The following is a 12,731-nucleotide window of genomic DNA, read 5'->3' as shown; positions in this document are numbered from 1 at the left end:
TTGTGATTCATACAGCAGGATGATTTTCCTATTACTCTTCTTGAGGTTCGTGCATTCAGAATTGCAGTAGTCACTAGCTCTCAGGAAGGATAGCAGCTGAATCCCAGTTGCACGAGATGGAGAGGTTCCTGAGCTGAATGAAGGCTTTGCAGGCTGTCTTCAGATCCTACCATTTTACCCCCATGTAGGATGGCCGGTCTTAAAAGTGAATTCCAGCAGCCCTACTTAGGATGAGGGCTCTTACTTGAATTTCAATGTATTTAAAATTAGCATCACATGTAGCTATTTCACACATATTTTTGTGCTTATTGGATCAGCTTATGTAGTCATGTTTTTTATTTTTATTTTTTTCATTTTAGCCAAAGGTCCCTGCTTTTACCCACTCACATGAGGGAGAAACATTGATTATACCGTGTCGTCATCCTCATCGAATGCATTTTGCGGCCTTTTCTTGGTGTAGGTGATTTGGGCATGGCATGAGTCCAGTTCTGCTAACTGTGCAGACTCTCTCCTTGCAAAATCCATTTCTGCTTTCGATATGAGACAGAATACAAATAAAATAAAGACTAATAACATATGAAGTGAAGAGTCAAGCATGGAGTCCTCATCCGCCCTTTAAACCTTTTGGTTCAAACCAAAGTGTAAATCTCTAGATTTGGAGTAAATGGTGTCTAATTCTAATCCATTTTCTCTTTATTCTTTCTCAGACTTCCCTGTAAACAAAGCAAAGCACATTGACTCGAAAGGTCAAAGTCGGTGTGAGCTAACATCTGTTGTTTCAGAGACAAGCTTTTATTTTTCTGCAGTTCTTACTCTTCGTCAATTTCCCCCTTCCTCCCTTCCTCCTAAACTTGCTTCTCTCATTTCTTTCTTCATCTGCAGGAATACACTGCGGGCTCTCAGGATTTCCCAGATGGTAGTAGGGGCACAAAGGTAGACAATGGTTTGGGATCCTTTGGGTTGAAATAACAGAAAATGTAACTGGAATTGACTTAAGTCATTGAAATGTATTTGCTTTGGAGTCAGCAAATTCCAACCGGAGGGAAGAGGGAAGGAGATGCTAGAGAGGCAGCAAAGGTGTCCACTCCAAAAAAAAAAAAAAAAAAAATAAAGCTTAACGACCTAAGGGCGGACAAATACCTTCTGTAGGAAGAGCAGTGGCAGTAGAAACAAATGCAAAGCCTCAGGTTGCAGAGTGGTGGGGGGATGGGAGGAGGGGAGGTGTACTTTCCTTCTGTGTTACAGCCCAGCTCCGCTCCTTGAATATATACGGGAGATATTCTGGCACAGATGAGATAAGCCTCAGTTTGAGAATCGGCTACTCTCTAGGGCCCCGTGTAGACAGTCCTGAGTGACCATCAGCTAGCAGTGGTTTGGCCTTCTGCACCGAGGGGCTTTCATCTTCCTGGTGGGTGAGGTTTGGGGGAATGTTCTCATTCATCGAAGAAATCTCGAGCCTCCCTTTTCAGGCTTTTGTTCCAGGTTTCTAATTGGGCAACCCATTTCTTCAAGGTAGAGAGATAGAAGTGGGATTTCAGAAGTCATGAGTTCAAGCTTATGAAATTTGAAGTTTCTATGAGACCACCAGTGATACCTTGTGATATGGAGGTAGAATTTCATAGAGGTCTTGTCCCTCAAGGATATTGGGGCTGCGAGAAGAGGAAGGAGCGAGGTAGGCACACCCACTTACACATGGACGTGTGTACCCACTTCTAATGTTTGAGGACCACAGAAAGGAGAATCACAAGAAAAGGAACATTATGAGAACCCAAGGAGGGTCCTTCCCACCAGACACTGAAACTGTCCTCTGTCTTATTCCTGTCATTTCATCCTACACATGGTGCCCACTCTCCTGACCACCCTGTTCCGGTCTCGGAAGTGTTGAGGGGAGAAAATGGAAACCACTCTGGGATGGCTGAAGCCCTCGTATGTTGTTCTGGAATGGTCTTTGTATATATTTTGACATATACACTGCTTATGCCAAAGCTGTGGTGCCTAGCATGGGAGGATACTTTGTGGTTGTAAACTTTTTGGCTGCGAGCCTCCACTTAGGACTTTGAATTTTGTCCTTTGGTCACCACTGACAGCTGTGGTGGCTTCAGCAAAGCTTTTCACCCTTCATGAGCTCTCTTTTGTTATTTGATGACTAACATCTTTTCATATGAGGGATTGCTTTCACTTCAGCCGATCGACGTGTTTAAAGTATAGATCATCCTTTTGCCTAAGTGCTTGTTGAATGGGATGGTAGGCTTCTTTATGGGGTCGCTCTACCCTGCAGTGGCGGCAGTAGAGCTGTTGGCCTCATTGAGGTATTCTCTGGGGATCTTTGACACCTTCAAACTATTTGTTTCCTGGTGCCCTACACTGAGGGCTATGCCTGAAAAATGGGCACTTTAGGGAACCAGTTATGGCTTTAAAGCTTAACCTTTGGACTCATGTCAAAGACTCTGTCTTCCTGCATCTCCAAATGTCACTGTCTATTTTACTTCTTGTCTTCAGAAACTCTTGGGAGATCAGCAAAGATTCATTAGTGAAAAATGGGAAAATAATCTAAGTGCCTAGAAGAGATATTATAATATTTTGGCTCCACAGCACTATGGAAAACATGCAGTCATTAAAAATTATGTTGTGGAAATTATACTGGTGTGGAAAATGTTCATCACATATTAAATGAAATAAAAACCTGGTTGCAAAATGCTAGTAGGATTTTATTTTTGTGAAATACTGAAATATGAGCTGAAGTGATCCCTGAATAGCAGGATTATGGGTTAAACTTGTGATTTTTTTTTCTTTTTTGCATTTTCTTGTCAACAATGAATAAATACTACATTGGTAATTTGTTTTTAATAATACATTTTAAAGAGGAAATATTTCTTTGGACGAAAGTTTACATAAAGAAACTCCATTCTAGTTGGATCCTTTTGGAAAACAGCTTCTTCTAAGTCACCCTGACTTAGACTTTTGTTTCTTCTCTTCACCCAAATCAGAATTTCCATAGCTTCAGGGAAAGTGACATTTTCCTGTTTAGCTTGCGACATGGTCGGTATCGTATGGGTCTGGTGTGTCCAGTCTAATAATTGTGAACCTACTCAAATGTATTTGCAGGGATGATGCTGCAGGCTGCTTAGTGGTAACCTCAGTGGTTAAAATGGAAATTTATTCTCCATACATTTAGGAGCCAGAAGTCCAAGATAGGTATCCCTGGCAAGAGTCAGGTGTCCAGGAGCTTCTCTGGAGGTGGTAGAAGAAAATCGGCTCCTTGCCTCTTGAAGTTTATGGTGCTGCAGGCAGCCCTTGTCTTGTGACCATATCACTGCAGTGTCTGCCTGTGTAATCACACTACCCCCTCCTCTTCTACCCATTTCTACCCCCCTTTGCCTTTCTCTTGTAAGGAAACTTGTGGTTGGATTTATTTATTTGTTTGTTTATTTATTTAAGATTTTATTTATGTATTTGATGGACAGAGATCACAAGTAGAGAGGCAGGCAGAGAAAGAGATGGGGGAAGCAGGCTCCCTGCTGAGCAGAGAGCCCGATGCGGGGCTCCATCCCAGGACCCTGAGATCATGACCTGAGCTGAAGGCGGGTCATGAGCTTAACCCACTGAGCCACCCAGGAGTCCCACTTGTGGTTGGATTTTGTGCCCCTGTGATAATCCAGAATAGTCTCCCCAGCTTAAGATTTTTAATCAAATCAGCAAAGACCCTTTTCCTTATAAGGTAATATGTCACCTTCCAGGGAAGAGGACTTACTATTTTAGGGTGGTCTTACTTGGCCCATTACAGATAGTTTCTTTATAAATGAGGGACTCTAGTGCTTGCTTCAGCAGCAAATATACTAAAATTGGAACAATTCAGAGAAGGTTAGCATGGCCCCTGCGCAAGGATGACACACAAATTCTTGAAGCTTTCCATATTAAAAAAAAAAAAAAAAAAAAAGAGGAATTCTAGAGATGCCAAAATTCCTAAGCAAAAAGAAATGTAACGGTCCCAGTTAATCAGTTGTTTAGGTTATGTTATTTCTTTTTTTTTTTTTTTTAAGATTTTATTTATTTATTTATTTGACAGAAAGAGAGTACAAGTAGGCAGAGAGGCAGGCAGAGAGAGAGGAGGAAGCAAGCTCCCTGCTGAGCAGAGAGCCCGATGCAGGACTCGATCCCAGGACCCTGAGATCATGACCTGAGCCGAAGGCAGCGGCTTAACCCACTGAGCCACCCAGGCGCCCCTAGGTTATGTTATTTCTTAAGCCCAAGAAAATGCTTTCATTGGAATTCAAAAAGCCATTTTAAAATACAGAAAAATGAGGAGCATTGGTCTGTGAAAGTATCTTGATCCTATGTTGAGCCAAATTTTTTTGTTGTTTTATTTTACTTTATCAAAATTTCTGAAAAGGAAGAGCTGTTATAAAATTTTGAATGGAATCACAGGTTTAAGTCCTGACAGTTTATAGTTGACATGTTAGATGAGTATGTTTGAAATTGAGGAGTGTTCCCTCTGTCCCTATACTCTGAAGAGTTTTAATCAGGAAAGGATGCTATATTTTGTCAAATGCTTTTTCTGCATCAATTGAGAGGACCGGGTGGTTTTTCTCTCTTCTCTTATTAATTTGTTCTATCACATTGATTGATTTGCGAATGTTGAACCACCCTTGTATCCCAGGGATAAATCCCACCTGGTTGTGGGACTCCACCTGCATATAAGGAGGGCATGTACTGCATGGAGCACTGGGTGTAATATGCAAGCAATGAATCTTGGAACACTACATCAAAGACTAATGACATACTGCGTGGTGACTAACATAACATTAAAAAAAAAAAGTAGATGAACACGTTTGTAAAAAATTCCACAGTTCTACCACAGGGAAGGGGAATAATGTTTTGCCTCCCCTCCCTCAGTAAAGCTTTAAGGATAATTTTGAAAATGATATGGAAAATATCATGAGTATAATGTGTGTGTCTGTGCGAACTTTCTCATTACGAAATTATTTTCCCCTCATGACTTCCTGTTTAGATCATTTGTCTTTGAAACAATTTGTTGGTTTAGTTCTGAAAATTTAGTTGAATCATTATCTGGATTTAGGGTTCATTTATTTGGGAAATATGTTAATTATTTTACAACTTTTCCTGGATTAATTCCTTGGATAAAATATAGTTCCTCTGTGGTAGACTTCATTTGTGGGCCAACCTATAGAAACACCACACAGAAAACCAATTAAGTTGGTAAAAACTCATTAATAATATACTTTATGGTTCCAGCAGAGACTGTACAGCTTGCTTGAAATGGTTACAAGGTTAAGGTGACTTAAAGCTAAAATCTGGTGCGTAAATGTAAGAAGGTAACGTTTAAGAGACATTTTCAAGTTTATATTTTCTGCATATTTTTGGTCAAGTAATTTTTTTTTCAGTGTTCTATCTACTTTTTACACTAAAGGAATTTTCATATTACATCATGGGTGCATCTATCTGCTACTGGAAGGACTGGTTTAATTTATTGTTTGTTAAATGGAAACTATTCATTAAATATGGAAACATCAGGAGATATAGACTGAATATAACCTCATATAAGCCTAGACTTTCTTTGCAAGTGATTTTTTTTTTCTGTCTTAAGTTTTAAAACTATATCAAAGGAATACCCGCAGGGATTTACCAATAAACAAAACAAAACAAAACAAAACAACACCAAAAAACCTCTATCAAATAGTAATGAAAAATGAAACATAAACTGTTTACGTGTCCCCTGCATCTCTCTCACACCCCAGTCCTGTTCCAACTGTAATTATTTTAGCTGTTTCTTCTTATGCTTGTCTTCCTATTTCAAATGCTATACTATTACCATTTTAGTTACTCTCTTTTGGCTAGTTTGGTAAAGGTTTAGCTCCATAATAACTCTACCCACTTGCCTTCCTCCATATTCCTAACATAGTTACTTCTGAAATTTTAGTTACTATCTGTGTGATAACTGAAGAGTGGATCAAGACACCATGATTTTATTTCCTTTCTTGCACAATATTTTTTGAATCCATAGTCTTACTATTTTTAGATTTGACATTATTTTATAAATACTTATACTTAATTTTCCTCAAATGTACTTTCTGATTTGGCATATACCCATCCATGTGTAGCATAACCACTCACTTGTGGAGATAGCATATTCTTTATCACATTCTCCTGAGCTTCTTTCAGAGTCTGTTGTGCTCAGTAATCAGTATCAGTAACCTGACAGATTACTGGCCATTAGGTCCTTCTCATTGCTGTGACTTGGGGACTTCTCTCCCTTGAGGTGGATATTCCTCTGATAGCTTCCTCTCCTTTTGATTTCCTTCTTTGTTATGCTGGAGCATGCGTTCAAGAAGTAAAAATCGTGTGCCTTGTATGTCTGAAATTTCTTTATTCTAGCCGCACTTTTTGAAAGTTTGGGTATAGAAATGAAGATTGGAAATAATTTCTACTTAAAGCTATGGAAGTGGTGTTCATTGATCTCTACTATACCCTCTGCTCTTGAGGGATCTGATCCCATTTGATCCAGATAGTGATGTTCCTTTACATGTGACTTTCTTCCCTCTCTACTCTCTGAAAAGTTTGGGGATTATCTTTATGTTCTTTGTGCTCTGAAATTTCATGACTAGGTGCCTTGATGTGAATTCTACCCCCCTCATTCCTTTAGTTGGGAAATTGTGTATCTTTTCAACTTGGACACTCTTATTTCTTAGTATTTTGTACTGAGTAAAATTTTAAGTAAATTTTAAATAAAATTTCTACTTTCCTTCTCAGTTGTGGAACCATTTGAGAAATAAGAAACATGATATATGAGTTTCATAGTTACATGATACATACATAGATACATAGTTTCATGGTATAGCAGTTTTATAATACCTGGTTTGGAGCATGTGTCTGTGTAGACTCACTGGGTTTCCTAAAGTTTCCAGATCTCTGTTGGAAGCTCTAATAAGTTGTTTCTCTTCTGTCATTCATTTTTGTCCTTTTGTGCTTCTAACTTAAAAATGTTCATTATGACAGTTTAGCAGGGTTTGGAGAAGACATGGATGTCTAAGGTCAACTTGCCATCTTTACCCTCTCAGTTGTTTGGTCCTTTCATTGCTAATAGTGGTTTGAACTTCTCTTGTTTTATATCTTCATCTAAGATGTAAACAGTGATCCTTAACTTACTTTCAAGTTGAGAGAAATATTCATGAATTACTTACAGCTTTTCACAAGAGTAGAGCTGTGTCAATAAAATACCATTGCTATTCAGATATAGCTCCCCTTTGTTTGAATGGTAAGGTCAATAAACTACAGATATCATGGTAGCAAAAGAGATAGATGTGAAAGTGGTAATAAATAAGCCAGATCATAAAAAAAGGTCATAAACTATGCTCTTAAATTTGTATAGATATTTCTTATTGCATCTCTGAGTATTTCAACCCCTGATTACCTAGCGAATAAATGATAAAAACCACTGTGACAACAGGTGCAGATGTGTTCCTTGGTGTGCTGGCTGTTCATTTCTTTGTTTTTCCTGAAAATATGACACCTTCATTTCTTGGCAAGAGAAATGATGTCAGGGCTTCTGTGCATACTGAGATCTCTAAATGAGACATTAGTCACATGGGCGTTTATGAGTCACCAGCCATCTTCATAAACCATATCCAGGAATTAAAAATTAATTTGCTCAGGAAGTAATGGGGATAAATAAAGTATATCATCCTGGGACACAGGAAAGCTACTTTGTGAACTAAAGATCCAACCGAAATTAGTTTCTCCCCACGTTGATGGGTAAATGCATTCTCTTTAAAACTTGTGTCTTGTCACTTATGAGTAGTGCTGGAATTTTTACATGTCACCATCTGGCTATCCCATAATACTCGTTAGGGCAGAAAAGACGTTCATCATCACAAAGACATTACTGATAGTCTCTTCATGGGATGGTACAAAACACATGTTTGCTTTTCTGCTTGGTTAGCTCACTAGCTCATTCAGAGCCCATCTCGGTTATGTATAAAAACCTCTCTCCTCTGTCCTCTCCTGCTTATTCTCATTCCAGAAGTTTCCAAAAGCCCTTTTATTCTTTGTCCCTCCCTTGCATCCCCATCTACACTCTCCCAAGAGTCCAGGCCCTTCAGGAGCATTTGACTTAGGAGCAGGGAGCTCCAGAGGGCTTTAGGGCCCTGCACATAAATCTTCTGTAAGACAAACTTTATGACAAAAATGAACTCTTTTCTATGGCAAAAACCTGCTGCATCTGTCATTCTTATGCCAATAGAATCTGATTTCATTTCTCCTTTTTAAGAGTCACGTCTCAGCAAAGAGAGTGGGGAGGAAGAGAAGTCATTCTGTCATATGTATGCTACAGTCATTGAGAAAAAGAGCCAAAGGAAGGAATTTGGAGACCATTGTAACAAAGAAACAATTAGTTTATTCACTCATTAGTTTATTCACTCACTAAAATCCACTGCTATGGACTTTACCCAGTTTTTCTTTTTAAAATCATATGTTTAAACAAAATAAATATTCATTAATGATCTCTATAAATTTATGAATATATAGGTTAAATCTATGTACTTGTTACTCACACATGATGTGTATTTTTAAAAAGATACAGAATGGAAATCTTAGGAGAATGAGCTAAATCTGAAATACATGGTATCGTATATCTCTCTTCATTGCGATGATTACTATTAACTTAGGCAAGGCTCTTCTTTAGTAATAGTGATGTCAAACCAAATCTCACATGGCTTTGATGATGTCAGGGTTTTCAGCTAATCTTGTTGGATCCAATGAGATCATCAGTTTCACCCCAGAATGAGATGGAAAAGATGATGTACCAAGAGGAGAGGGCAGGAGTGTGTATCAGCTCTGTCGTTTTCTTGTTGTCTGCTTATGGTGCATTCTTTTTATATCTAAAATCTGCCATTTGTGTGCAGGAACCTCAGCTGGGTTTTTGTTAAAACTAGATAATAGGACTTATAAATCCACTGAGATGGGCAAATATGAGCTATAATGACCCGAGAGATCATGTGAGTGAGGTGTCCTCATCAAGTTCTTCTCTTTTTCATTCTCTCTCTCTCTTTTTAAAAATATTTTATTTATCTATTTGAGAGAGAATGAGAGAGAAATCAGGAGCAAGAGCAGGGGGGAGGAGGAGGGCAGAGGGAGAGGGAGAACCAGACACCCCAGCTGAGCGGGAAGCCCAACACTGGCCTCAATCCCAGGACCCTGGGATCACGACCTGAGCCAAAGGCAGATGCTTAACCAGCTGAGCCATCTAGGCTCCTCTCCTTTTCACCACAGAATTCTCACCTGTAGGAGACTTCTAGCTCCACATCTGATATGTGGACCAGCTGGTGCTGGTGTCCATCTCTATATTCGTGCTGAATTTATTTCATATTTTTGAAGATAAAAATAACCGTGCATAGAAATTCTAGTGTATTGTATCCCCAGCCAAGGCGATTCTATCGCATACCTACTGGGGTGTCGATAGCTTATTCTGGAAAAAGAGAACCTTGTCTATGATGCTGCAGACATCGAGGCTGCCCCCTGATATGTGGAAAAGCATGCCAAGGTCATTCGTTGACGTCTGCCTCATTGTTCTGGGCAGACGAAGTGATGGGCTGGTGTCAGATATCTAGATCCAGATTCCTCTCTTGGACTCCTGGTAGGTAAGAAAGCCAAGACCTGTCAGACTGGATGATCCTGTTAACAAGTGGATGGAAAAGCAGAATTCTCATGTCTCTTTCATCATTTGTGGACCAGTCCTCTGGTGACAGTGCTCCTCCTTCCTGTATGGTGGAAGAGATAAGAAAAGAATTCATAATCCCTTGTGTAGCTGCTAAAGACATCAAAATGAAGTGCAGCTCATCCAGCTTTGGCCAGACTCTGAAATTTATTGGCAACCAGCAGCCGTCCATGATAGCTGAGATGGTTCATTAGTGCGGGGGCAAACTCCACATTTATAAATCAAGGTTCCTTTGTAGCAAGTAGAAAAGAGTTTCCCAACGTTGGGGGTTCCCACTTAGACTTAGGAGTTTCATTTTCTTTTTTAATATCTTGTTCAGTAAGTCATAGCACAGCTTCCTGGAAGGGAAAAATACGAAGATCAGCATTATACAAAATATGGAAAGTTCTAGATACTATCAAAGGAGTAAAATTTATTTCATTGTATTTGAAAGATAAACAGATTCTTTACTCAGCTTGTTAATCTGCAGTCATTTGTCTTCAGGCTCCATCACTTTCTAACTGATGATTACATCATCACTGTGAAGAAGGTGGCATTTGGGACACTATATCCTTTTCTTTTTTCTTCTCTCTCTCTCTCTTTTTAAGATTTATTTATTTATGGGGCACCTGGGTGGCTCGGTGGGTTAAAGCCTCTGCCTTCAGCTCAGGTCATGATCCCAGGGTCCTGGGATCAAGCTCCGCATTGGGCACTCTGCTCTGTAGGGAGCCTGCTTCCTCCTCTCTCTCTCTCTGCCTGCCTCTCTGCCTACTTGTGGTCTCTGTCTGTCAAATAAAATCTTCAAAAAAAAAAAAAAAAAAATTTACTTATTTATTTTGAGAGAGAAAGAGATGGGCGGATAGAGGGAGAGAATCTCAAGTGGCCCCCTGCTGAGCTTGGAGCCTGATGTAGGACTCGACTTCACAGCACTGAGATCACGACCTGAGCGGAAATCAGGAGCCGGACGCTAAACCGACTGAGCCACCCAGGCGCCCCTTTCCTTCTTTGCTTTAAGCTTGACTAAAGATGGGCTAAGTGCCGTGACGATGTTGTTGAAGCAAGATTAAGAATGCATGTATTGTAAGGCCGGGTTTGGTGTGAGGAAGCTGTATGTTTCCTTGCCCCTTCTTTTCCCCGTCCTGGTCCTTCTCTTTAATCTCAGTGCTTTTTCCTCCCGTCCTTTTTCGTTCCGATCCTGATCCTTTCCCGTTGTCCCTGCTCACTCCCTTTCTGCCAACTTCCTGCTTCCATTCCTGTCCCCACACGGGTCCTCTGCATGGACAGGCTCAGGTCACCTGCACAGACCCAACACATCTCTGTGGCCCAGGGAGGAGTTTATTAGCCTGGACATGTCTCCTGTGAGGAGCTGCTCAGACCCACCCGGGCTCCCACAGGAAAATCAGATATGTTGTGACCGTTGTGGGGGAGAAATAGACGCTGCACAACAGTAGAAACAAATGTCTACTGTAAATAGTCCCTTTGTTTTTCTGAGAAGGAAATCAGTGTATACAGTTAGACACTCTGAGATCATGATGGAGAACCCTGGGGGCCGAGGGTGTCATGTTTCCTCTTTTGTTTGGCTTCCGCAATCCCTCAGCAGTCAAATGGGTATTTTAGGGAAGGCTGAGAAGATGTGTCAGGGGGTTGGGGAGGGGGTGGTCTCCGCAGGAGGCTCTTGGAACCCTTTTTGAAGAGTGGGGATTTCAGTTGAGTTCTGGGGATGGCCAGATAGAGGAGAAAGACTGACTGAGAAATCCTGAGAAGCTTCTGACAACGTGGATGGAGCCGGAGGACATTATGCAAACAAGCCAGTCACAAAAAGAGAGACCGCCTGAGCTCACTCACCTGTGGAATCTAAAACAGTCACATTTTGAAACAGAGAGCAGAACGGTGGCTGCCAGGGGCTGGGGGTGGGTGGCGAAAGCGGAGAGATGTTGGTCAAAGTTATAAAGTTTCAGTTGTGCAGAACGAGTAAGTCCTGGGGATCTGACTTGTAGCATGGTGATGATGGTTAACAATATTGTATACTTGGTATTTGCTTGGAGGGCCGTTCTTTGGTGTTCTCACCACATGCATGAGAGATAACCCACGGGAGGTGATACCTATGTTAATTAGCATCCTCGTGTAGAGCCTTTTATGATGCATACACGCACCAAAGCATCAAATTTTATGCCTTGAATGTATACAATTTTCATTTGTCGATTATGCCTGAACAAAGCTAAAAAAATAGTTGATGAGCATGATGGTCTTTTAGAAGAAATCTTGCACACCAGTCGTGCGAGTCTTTGCACACCTGCGGTTGTGGACATCATGTCTTCTCCTCCCACCTTCCAGAGGCCCAGGGGAAGAGGGCAGAGGCTGCTTTCAGCTCTGATTTGATAATGGAGGCAAAGACCGTTTGCTGTCGGTTATCCTCCAGGGCCCTGAGAACTTGTGGGTCTTGCTCCAGGCACGTGGTTTCTCAAGTCTAGCTGAGGTCCTGCATTCTCATTAGGGAGAACCTACGCAATTTGTTTGCATTTGGCCCTCCAGACTGATGCACGAAGGAAAACTTTGTCTGCTTTACATGTAGAATAGCTGATACATTTCCTTGTGTTCCAGCAAAGTTTCTCCCTTGCTTTATTCTGGTTTCTCAAACAGAAAAATGCAGAGTACAGCCAGTGCAGCTTGTAATGCCTCAATGTATCTATATTTATAGGTGAGCTTAGCAAAGTGCTTTCTCAGTAGAAGGCATAACTCCGTGCTGGGTATAAGCTTCAATTACCTGCGTAATTGCTGCAGGTGCATTTGACCTAAGTGTACCTATTCCATTCAACCCCACAGAGAAGTGTCTGCTTGTCTTGTTGTTACTGTGTTTATTTTTGCCTTTCAGCACTTGAAGATTGATTGAACTTACAGTATATTGAGTTCAAACCTTTGTTCAGTCCTCTTCCTTCATTCAGGAGCTATTGTATTTAAACCATTAACATCTAATTGGAAACCTCAGACTGAATTTAGTGTCCTTGATTTAATTTAGTCCTCT

The 12,731-nt window shown here is 40.7% G+C and overlaps 1 protein-coding gene and 1 non-coding gene across 2 annotated transcripts in view; both read left to right on the top strand.

Annotated features, from left to right (window-relative positions):
* Window positions 1-12,731, top strand: part of PID1 (phosphotyrosine interaction domain containing 1) — a 225,836-nt gene that overhangs the window by 108,746 nt on the left and 104,359 nt on the right. The gene's annotated exons all lie outside the window — the stretch shown is intronic.
* On the top strand, window positions 3,817-3,919 carry LOC123391706. Its single transcript, XR_006606401.1, has one exon. It is a non-coding gene; the product is annotated as a U6 spliceosomal RNA (small nuclear RNA).

This window comes from Mustela putorius, unplaced genomic scaffold, assembly GCF_011764305.1.
Source record: "Mustela putorius furo isolate JIRA1106 unplaced genomic scaffold, ASM1176430v1.1 tig00000275_pilon_pilon_pilon, whole genome shotgun sequence".
In the NCBI taxonomy this organism is placed as follows: domain Eukaryota; kingdom Metazoa; phylum Chordata; class Mammalia; order Carnivora; family Mustelidae; genus Mustela; species Mustela putorius.
The sequence above is the reverse complement of the archived record's forward strand: the minus strand, read 5'-3'. Positions and strand labels throughout refer to the sequence as shown.